The sequence below is a fragment of the Bufo bufo genome, chromosome 5 (genome assembly GCF_905171765.1).
Source record: "Bufo bufo chromosome 5, aBufBuf1.1, whole genome shotgun sequence".
Classification (NCBI taxonomy): domain Eukaryota; kingdom Metazoa; phylum Chordata; class Amphibia; order Anura; family Bufonidae; genus Bufo; species Bufo bufo.
Window position 1 is genome coordinate 173,641,626 of NC_053393.1, and position 10,669 is coordinate 173,652,294.

The following is a 10,669-nucleotide window of genomic DNA, read 5'->3' on the forward strand; positions in this document are numbered from 1 at the left end:
TTCTCTCGCTCTCAAAAAGCATTGTCAAGGATTGATTACTTCCTAGGATCTAATCACCTGATTCAGAGAGTATAGGAGGTGGATATAGGGGAGATGCTTATCTCTGACCATGCGCCGGTAATTCTAAAGTTAAAGGAAATGAGTCCCAAAGGCCAGTATTATATATGTCAGTTATCTGGGTATTTGGCCACAGATGAAGACTTTATGAGACGACTTTTAGGTTGGCGGTGGGAGTATGAGGAAACTAATGGGCAACATAGGGAGACGCCAGCTTTGTTCTGGGATGCGGCAAAAGCGGTACTAAGAGGACACATCATTTCATACACTTCAGCTCATAAGAAAGAGGCGAGAGCTAAGTTTCTAGATGCCACAACCACTCTTAGGAGTCAACAGCTTAAGTTGTTGTTCAGTCGCAATTCAGTCGTGCTCAACTCTTTGCGACCCCATGGACCACAGCACGCCAGGCCCCTCTATCTTCGACTGTCTCTCGAAGCTTGCCTAAGCTCATGTTTGTTGCTTCCATGATACTGTCCAGCCATCTCATTCTCTGCCGTCCCCTTCTCCTTTTGCCTTCGATCTTTCCCAGCATCAGGGTCTTCTCCAATCACTCCTGCCTTCTCATTATGTGTCCAAAGTATTTCAGCTTCAGTATTGCTCCTTCCAATGAACAATCAGGGTTAATTTCTTTAAGGATTAATTAATTGGATCTTCTTGCAGTCCATGGAACTCTCCTAAGTCTTCTCCAGCATCACTGTAACGGTAACGTACACTACACACAGGGGGGAGGATAGTGACCACTGCTCTCCACCCTCACCCCTGGCCCTGCCTACTTGCCTTGCAAGTCCTAATGACAGGGGACAACTAGACGGCAGTCCCTAACTTAGGATACGTGCTGGGAAGACAGACAAGACAAATAACGGAACGTGAACGGACCGGGTCAATACCTAGAGAGCTACGCAGTACTAAGGAATGAGCAGAGAATAGTCAGGAAAAGCCAAGGTCAAATACCAGGAGAGAAACGAAGTACAACAGGAGTCCGCAAAGAATCGTCAGGTGGAAGCCGGGGTCAGGATACCAGGAGAGATGCGCAGTACAGGAGGAGCAGGCAGAGAATCGTCAGGGACACAGGATCAGGTAAGTATGCAGGAACAAAACAATCACCAGATACCTAAAATTAACAGGCAACCTGTGGCCAGCAGGCTGCCTGTATTTATAGTGGGGAGTGAGGGTCATGTGACGTGGCCAGCATCACATGACCGACAGACCGACCAGTCGAGCACCGAGTGATCAGCTCGGCGCTCAAGGCAGACCTAGGAGCAGGGAGCCTCCCAGCTAGCAAAGCTGCCCTGGGAACAAGGTCAAACACAGATCCTCGCTCCCGAAACTAAGCAGCAGGTCTGCAACTGATGGGAGACCGAGTGCGCCTTCGGCACCCCGTTACAACCACAGTTCGAAGGCTTTGATTCTTTTCCGCTCAGCCTTCCTTATGGTCCAGCTCTCACAACAATACATTACTACAGGAAAAACCATGGCTTTGACCATATGAACTTTTGTTGGCAAGGTGAGATCTCTGCTTTTAATTACACTGTCCAAGTTTGTCATTGCTTTCCTTCCAAGAAGCAAACATCTTTTAATTTCATGGCTGCAGTCACCATCTGCAGTGATCTTTGAGCCCAAGAAAACAAAATCTAATACTGCTTCCATTTCTTCCCCCTCTATTTGCCAGGAGGGGATGGATCTTGATGCCATGATCTTAGTTTTTTTAATGTTGAGACTCAGGCCAATTTTTGCACTCTCCTCTTTCATCAACTTATACCAAGATTTAAATCAAGCATGGGGACTTACGGGGCAGGGCATTCAGTATGGCCGCGTTTTAGCAGTGCTCCTCCGCACCACTGAGGAAAACTGAGGCACAGGGGTCACCTGCCTAACTCACCACCGAGGCACCCCCCTGATCAGCGCATACCTGGAACCAGGAGTTGGTGGTGAGGCTGCAACTCCGCTCCTGAAGTCAGGACAGGAGCCCCGCTGGGCCGTTTCCCGGCTGCCCGCCTCGTGGCTGCGTGCGTTAGGGCATGGTCGCCATTGCTATCCAGCGCAGCAGAAGGCCTCAGACGGCCCTACAGGAACGAAGGTCCCACTCCAGGTGGAAGGAAACATCCTGCAGGAGACAACCACTGCCAGGTACAGGGTCGGCGACATCTCTGATCGCCGGACCCACGGACACGTTGTTTAACCCTGCTGGGCCCATACCACCCCCCCTCTCCCATTTACTGAGGCACAGAGAAGCCTCACAATACAAGGGGAGTACACAGCACAAGGAGTGGACACCCCCCATGCATTTACAAAGTTTTCGGCCCCCTCTGTTATAGCTCTGTGGGGAAGGGACGGCATCCACCTTATCCACTTCAGCCCCCCTAGCTTAAACACCCTTAATGACCAGGCCACTTTTTACACTTCTGCACTACACTACTTTCACCGTTTATTGCTCGGTCATGCAACTTACCACCCAAATGAATTTTACCTTCTTTTCTTCTCACTAATAGAGCTTTCATTTGGTGGTATTTCATTGCTGCTGACATTTTTACTTTTTTTGTTATTAATCGAAATTTAACGAAATTTTTTTAAAAAAATGACATTTTTCACTTTCAGTTCTAAATATTTTCAAAAAAACGACATCCATATATAAATTTTTCTCAAAATGTATTGTTCTACATGTCTTTGATAAAAAAAAATGGTTTGGGTAAAAGTTATAGCGTTTACAAACTATGGTACAAAAATGTGAATTTCCGCTTTTTGAAGCAGCTCTGACTTTCTGAGCACCTGTCATGTTTCCTGAGGTTCTACAATGGCCAGACAGTACAAACACCCCACAAATAACCCCATTTCGGAAAGTAGACACCCTAAGGTATTCGCTGATGGGCATAGTGAGTTCATAGAATTTTTTATTTTTTGTCACAAGTTAGCGGAAAATGATGATTTTTCTTTTTTCTTTTTTTTCTTACAAAGTCTCATATTCCACTAACTTGTGACAAAAAATAAAAACTTCCATGAACTCACTATGCCCATCACGAAATACCTTGGGGTGTCTTCTTTCCAAAATGGGGTCACTTGTGGGGTAGTTATATTGCCCTGGCATTCTAGGGGCCCTAATGTGTGGTAAGTAGTTTGAAATCAAAATGTGTAGAAAATGACCTATGAAATCCTAAAGGTGCTCTTTGGAATGTGGGCCCCTTTGCCCACCTAGGCTGCAAAAAAGTCACACATCTGGTATCGCCGTACTCAGGAGAAGTTGGACAATGTGTTTTGGGGTGTCATTTTACATATACTCATGCTGGGTGAGATAAATATCTCGGCAAAAGACAACTTTTCCCATTTTTTTATACAAAGTTGGCATTTGACCGAGATATATCTCTCACCCAGTCTCACGCAATAATATCACCGGGATTAGGACAGAAGCAGGAAATACCCTACGAGACCCTGATGATATTCTAAGGGAATTTACCAGATATTTTTCTACGTTATATCAAGCCGGGTCTAAAAATCAGGGAGGAAAAATAGTATCTAGACAATATTAAGATCCCCGAATTTGACCAACAAGATATTGACTGGTTGAATAGACCTATTCAATTGACCGAGCTACAAATTACGCTGCAATCTATTAAGGGTAACACATCCCCAGGGGTGGATGGGTTTCCATTCGAATTATACCGAAAACATGAGGGAATTATCCTCCCTCAAATGTTGGAGGTATTAAACCAATCCTGGACAATAGGTTCCCTACCCCCCTCATGGATGGAAGCAACTATCACGTTAATCCACAAAAGAGGGAAATGATCCGCTGTCAGTCACATCTTACCGCCCCATCTTTCTGTTGAACACAGATTATAAAATCCTTGCCAAACTGTTAGCCAATAGATTAAAAACAGTCATCCACAAAGTCATCCATGAGGACCAAACTGGGTTCATTCCTAAAAGGAATATACAGGACAACGTAAGGAGGGCATTCCTAAATATTCAGATGGGGGATGGGGGGGACTGCTCCATCCTGTCCCTGGACGCCGCTAAGGCCTTTGACAGGGTGGAGTGGCCCTTCCTCTGGAGAGTAATGTCCCGGGTGAAAATAGGCGAATACTTCTCCAGATGGGTTCGCATTTTGTATGAAAACCCGGTATCCAGGGTCCGAATTAATGGTGAATACTCTGCCCCTTCCCCCTGACCCGAGGAACACGCCAGGGCTGTCCCCTCTCCCCCTTGCTCTTCTCGTTGTTCCTGGAGCCAATTGCATGTAAAATCAGAACAGACGGGGAAATATCGGGCTTTGGGTGCGAGGGAGAAGCTGATAAAATAAGTTTATATGCGGACGATATGCTGCTTTTTCTGGGGAGGGGATATATGAATTTGCCCAGGGTTATGGAAAGTTTGGATGAGTTCGGGCGCCTATCTGGATACGAGATAAATTGGGAAAAATCCAAATTTCTCCCATTAAGACGTCCGGTCCCGCTGGGTCACAATTTTCGGGTTAGCATATTGACTCCAGCAGACTCCTTACTATATCTAGGTATCCAGATAGGGACCAGGCTGGAACATTATACAAAATTGAATATACTTCCAATAATAGATAGAGTTAAGGAAAAAATTAGAACATGGCTAAAACTCCCCCTGTCACAAATCAACCGCATAGCACTTATAAAAATGACATTACTACCAATGTTATTATACGTACTCAACGCTAGCCCAATTACGATAGAAGATAAGTTTTTTAATCAGTTAGAGACCCTCTTCGATGAACTGATATGGGGCCGCAAACGAGTTACAATTAAGATACAGTATTTGTATAAAGAAGATGGTGGACTGTCTGTCCCTTTTCTAAAAGGATATTATATAGCTGCCCAATTGAGGTGGTGTGTGAGGAATCGAAGGAATAAATGCATTTGGCCTCTTTTTGGGGAGCACTGTAGACCCTGGGCAGATATTTTTCATATACTCGAAACTGGTATTTGCAAGAGGAAAACAATAATAAACCCATTCAGTAAAATGCTTGGGTATATTTGGCAACAAGTTAGATACATGGTTGGAGTATCAGAAGCAGTTCAGTACACGCCATTGTGGGGGAATGCACACTTACCACAAGTTATGCAACTGAGTGATGTTGAATATAAGAAAAACACAGGATATATTTAATTGCACAGGTTTTTTATAAAGGACAGATTAAGCCCTTAAATGAAATTTTACCAGATATTACATTAGGATTTATTGATAAATTTCGATACGAACAACTACGACACGCTATACACTACACGGAGAATAAGAATTATGTAACTATAGTACGGAACACTTTTTTAGACGCTTGTCAAGATATGACAGTTAACACCTTTATATCACATATTTACGCAAACCTAAAAGATGAATATACTAAAACAATCACATTTAAAGGTGAGGTTAAATGGGAAAAAGATCTACAAAGTGGGGAACCCATTCCGTGGAACACCGTGTACAGAAATATTAAAAGATCGACGGTCTCACCCGCCCATGCATGGATTCTTTTGAAAATCATACACCGTCTCTACTATACACCAGTATTACTGCATATTATTTATAAAGATAGAAAACAGAACTGTTATAAATGTAATAAAGACAGAGGAGATTATAAACATTTGCTGTGGGAATGCCCAGGGATAAATGATTACTGGATTAAAATATTCCGGAAACTGCAGTATTGTTCCCCTATGAAGTATGAAGCATGCATTGATTATGTTATCCTGGGCACTCTCCCAGAGACAGATAAAAATAAAACTGAGCAGATACTCTGGTTGCGGGGCATTGCCCTGGCCAAAATAATAATCGTTAAACATTGGGGCACTATGAAATATCCTAATCTTCAGGAGTGGAAGGAGTGGATGAACAGGGTTATGCAGTATGAATATATGCTAGCTCAAACAGCGGGGAAAAAGGCGGCCTGGTTGCGGATATGGGGCAATTGGAAAGAATGACAGTCGGTGTAGATACGGCAGCTCCGCGGAAAAAAGGGGGAGGGAGGGAGGGATGGTGGGGTTAAAAATAAGAGGGAAACTAAGCATAAGATGAGATGTTGTTACTATTGCTTTGTGATATTGAAATAAAAATTTAAATAAAAAATAAATAAATAAATACATCCATCCAAAAAAAAAAAAAAGAGACTGGATATGGGGCACATCCAATTATTCCAACAGGGATTTGGAACAGGAGCTAATGGCACCATATGATTTGAGGGCCTGAGCTAGCAAAAAATGTCACATTAATCAGAGACACTCTAGCAACCTGGAGGCACATCCGCAAATTATATAAACTCTCTATGTATGTCTCAGCATGCATGCCCTTATGGTCACTGCCATCCTTTCAGAAAGGTTCCACGAATAAATTATTCCAAGAGTGGAGGCATAAAGGAATTATGACTCTTAAAGACATCCTTGGACATTCGGGGGAAAAAATGCTTTCTTGGGGGGAGATGCAGGAAAAATTCCTGCTCTCATCCAGACACGCCCTGTAGTATCTACAGGTCAAGTCATTTTGCGCAGCTCAATCAAGCTACTTGGGGAATTCGGATAGCTTAACCCGCTTTGATGGCCTGATGGCCAACTGCAGATAGGAGGGACTCACTTTTCTCTATTTACAGAAGACTCTGTAATGCTCAATTTGAGGGTGTAGCGCAAACAGTTTTTAAGGGGTGGGAGACAACATTAGGGGATAATACTCTGACCTTCAAATTTAGAGAAGGAATAGATAAGATCCGAACTGCTATTAGCAACGAACAATGGAGGGAAACCCAGTTCAGAATAATTCACAAAGCAACCTATGCTTTTGATCTATCCTATAGCAATGTCATTACCTGAGAAGCTGTCCCAAATGTGGACAATGGAAGGTGGATTTGCTTCATGGTATATGGGGCTGCCACCATTTGAGGTCCTTCTGGGAAAAAGTATGTGAATATGTTAGGAAAATATGGAAAGTGAAGGTTCGTGATACTGTTAAAGTAGCCCTAAATTAGGGCATTTTAGATACACTCTGGTGTTCCAGATCAATGTACCCCCCCCAGGGGTTAATATCACGCGTGGCTGAGAGACTGAACACTGACACAGAAGTTGGTCAAAGCAATCTCTAACTTTATTTAAATCAGGTAAGCCGTATTATACATCTTCAGAAGAGGGCAGTCCTCACTGAGGCTTAAACATTGTTTCATTGGTCAAAAAGGAAGAAGAGATAAGAGAGAGAATACACACCTGCATTTGCGCAGTGATTACCACTTTGGAATGTGAACTAATGTAAACATCTCGTTACCATCGCCATTTGTTAATGGCAGACAATCTAACAATAATACTGCATACGTCATATGTGACACTTCAAAGAGGTGCTTCTCTATAGGCAGTGAATAATGTATATCATCAAGCCATATGATTGGCTTACGCATCTCCACCACACTCTATGGGACACCTGCAAGAAGATGAGAAATCAGACACTGCCCGCAGCCCTTTGCCCCCCCCCCTCTCTCTCCTCTCGAGCCTTGAAACAAAGAGAGGGGTGGGGGGGGAGGCACTTGGAAAAGAAAAAGTTTAACTCATTACAGTCCTAGATATACAAAACATAGAATAAAATTCACACATCTTTAACAGTCCCCCCTTGAATTTCATTCTCTCCCTAAACCTAACCATCTGTCCCAATGCTCCGCCTCCTTTTCGCCAGCTTCCACGACAAGTCATTCCTAGCGAACAACCTCCCGTGACACTGGATTTGAGCACGGGGAAGTCAGATGATCTTTCCCTAACTGGCGTTGACATTATATGGGGGAACTGGAGGCCATCAATGCTTCTGATTTTCTGGATCGATGTTTTCATACAATTTTCATATTCTTTTGAGTCATGATCAACAGTCACACAAGGGAAAACCAGTCTCAACACTTCCTTGAAATCAATCCAATTATGCTTTCCTTTGAGCTTCACTGTGCTTGTGGTCAACAACACTCGGAATGGACCATCAAACCAGGTTTTTAGGACTTTTCTAACGTCTTTTATTACCACCCAATCTCCAGACACAAGTGGGTGGGTTCCTGGTACTTTATCAAAACCTGGAAGTGAAGCAAAAACTCGAAAATGTACTTTAGTCAAATGCTTGTACAAAACTGATCACATAATCTGTCAGACAACCATGTTGCATCTGAAGCTGCTGTGGGAAATACAATCCTATCCTAGGGCCTGACCCAAAAAGGACATTATAGGGACAAAGGCCTGTCTCACGGTTAGGCGTATACCTTACTAAAAGAGGGCTACCAGCAGGCACTCTGTTAGGGCTCTTGAATCTTTAACTTAGTGTCCCGTTCAGTTCCTTTTCCCTACTCTACTGCTGCTTTGTAGATGGTACGAAGCATGTAAGGCCTGTCCTACACCCAAAACCTTCATCATCTCCTGCATCACTTCACCTGTGAAGTGAACACCTGTGTCACTTTCAATGATCTAAGGTACCCCATACCTGCACACAACTTCGGCCATCATCTTTTTTACTTCTTTGGGTACGGTTTTGGCCATCCTGAAAACAAGTCACATATCAATACATACTCATACATGCCCACCTTGTGTAGTTGAAGGTAGTCTGTAAACGTTGAAACAGATACAAAAAGCAAGACGTGTTTCTTGGGTACCTTAACCACCTTGTCCACGTTGTTCTGGACACAAACCATTTATCCTTGAGTATGTCTGACTGTTACAGTGCTGAACCCTGGGGCGTACCATATGCTACGTACTAAATCACACATAGCAGTTTTTGTCTGGTGCGTCACTCCATGGTTTGCCTGTGCCATCGTGGATTAGAGGGACCTGGGAAGGTAAAGTTTCCCTTCTTATTTGTAGTCCCCCCTTTTCCATCCACCAGTCCCTTTCCTCCTTCCCCATCTGGTTCTGTAAGGTCTTAAGAACTTTCGGGAGTCAGGAGGAGTTATTTCAGGGACCTGAACTGTGGCCACTTAAGACAGGGGTCTGCTTAGGTAATTTGGCAGCCATTTTTGCCGCCTGATCTGCCGTGGCTTTCCCCTTTGCCTCCTCTGCATCTGTTTACAGTGGCCTTTCGTTGCTATCATCACCTCTCATGTTAGTGACAAGAGGGCTTCCATCAGAGACCTCAGTGCTTCCCCATTTTCGATGGGTTTACCTGAAGCGATCAAGGAGTCTCTGGCTTTCCATGTGGGCCCATAGTCATGGGCTATCCCAAAAGCACACCTGGAATCAGCGTAAATGTTGGCTGTTCTTTCCATCTGCATACCTGCAAGCCATCTTCAGAGTCTTTTAGCTCCACTTCTTGAGCAGACATGTGTGGTAGTTCACGTTTAATCACCACTGCCCAACCTGTGCAGTACCTGCCATCCTGGCCATACCTCGATCCATCCACAAAGAGCACATGATCTGGATTACCTAATGGCTGATTTACCAAATCCCACTACCTCTTGTGACATCATCTGCAAACAGTCAGGAGCCTCTTCCTTTGAATCTGGAAGAAAAGTTTAAAGTGCGGTGCCCTAACTCTTCCCTCCCCCCTTGGTCCAGAGGCAACAAGGTGGCTGGGTCCAAACTTTAGTATTACACCTTTGGAGAGCAACATTGTCAGGCAACAAAATGGAACACTGCATTCTCAAATAACGGGCAACAAAACAATCATTTGGATTGTACGTTCATGAGGATAGATGTAATATCACCATCACTTCGTGGTTCAGAACTACAGGGAGTGCAGAATTATTAGGCAAGTTGTATTTTTGAGGATTAATTTTATTATTGAACAACAACCATGTTCTCAATGAACCCAAAAAACTCATTAATATCAAAGCTGAATATTTTTGGAAGTAGTTTTTAGTTTGTTTTTAGTTTTAGCTATTTTAGGGGGATATCTGTGTGTGCAGGTGACTATTACTGTGCAAAATTATTAGGCAACTTAACAAAAAACAAATATATACCCATTTAAATTATTAATTTTTACCAGTGAAACCAATATAACATCTCAACATTCACAAATATACATTTCTGACATTCAAAAACAAAACAAAAACAAATCAGTGACCAATATAGCCACCTTTCTTTGCAAGGACACTCAAAAGCCTGCCATCCATGGATTCTGTCAGTGTTTTGAACTGTGCACCATCAACATTGCGTGCAGCAGCAACCACAGCCTCCGAGACACTGTTCAGAGAGGTGTACTGTTTTCCCTTCTTGTAAATCTCACATTTGATGATGGACCACAGGTTCTCAATGGGGTTCAGATCAGGTGAACAAGGAGGCCATGTCATTAGATTTTCTTCTTTTATACCCTTTCTTGCCAGCCACGCTGTGGAGTACTTGGACGCGTGTGATGGAGCATTGTCCTGCATGAAAATCATGTTTTTCTTGAAGGATGCAGACTTCTTCCTGTACCACTGCTTGAAGAAGGTGTCTTCCAGAAACGGGCAGTAGGACTGGGAGTTGAGCTTGACTCCATCCTCAACCCGAAAAGGCCCCACAAGCTCATCTTTGATGATACCAGCCCAAACCAGTACTCCACCTCCACCTTGCTGGCGTCTGAGTCGGACTGGAGGTCTCTGCCCTTTACCAATCCAGCCACGGGCCTATCCATCTGGCCCATCAAGACTCACTCTCATTTCATCAGTCCATAAAAC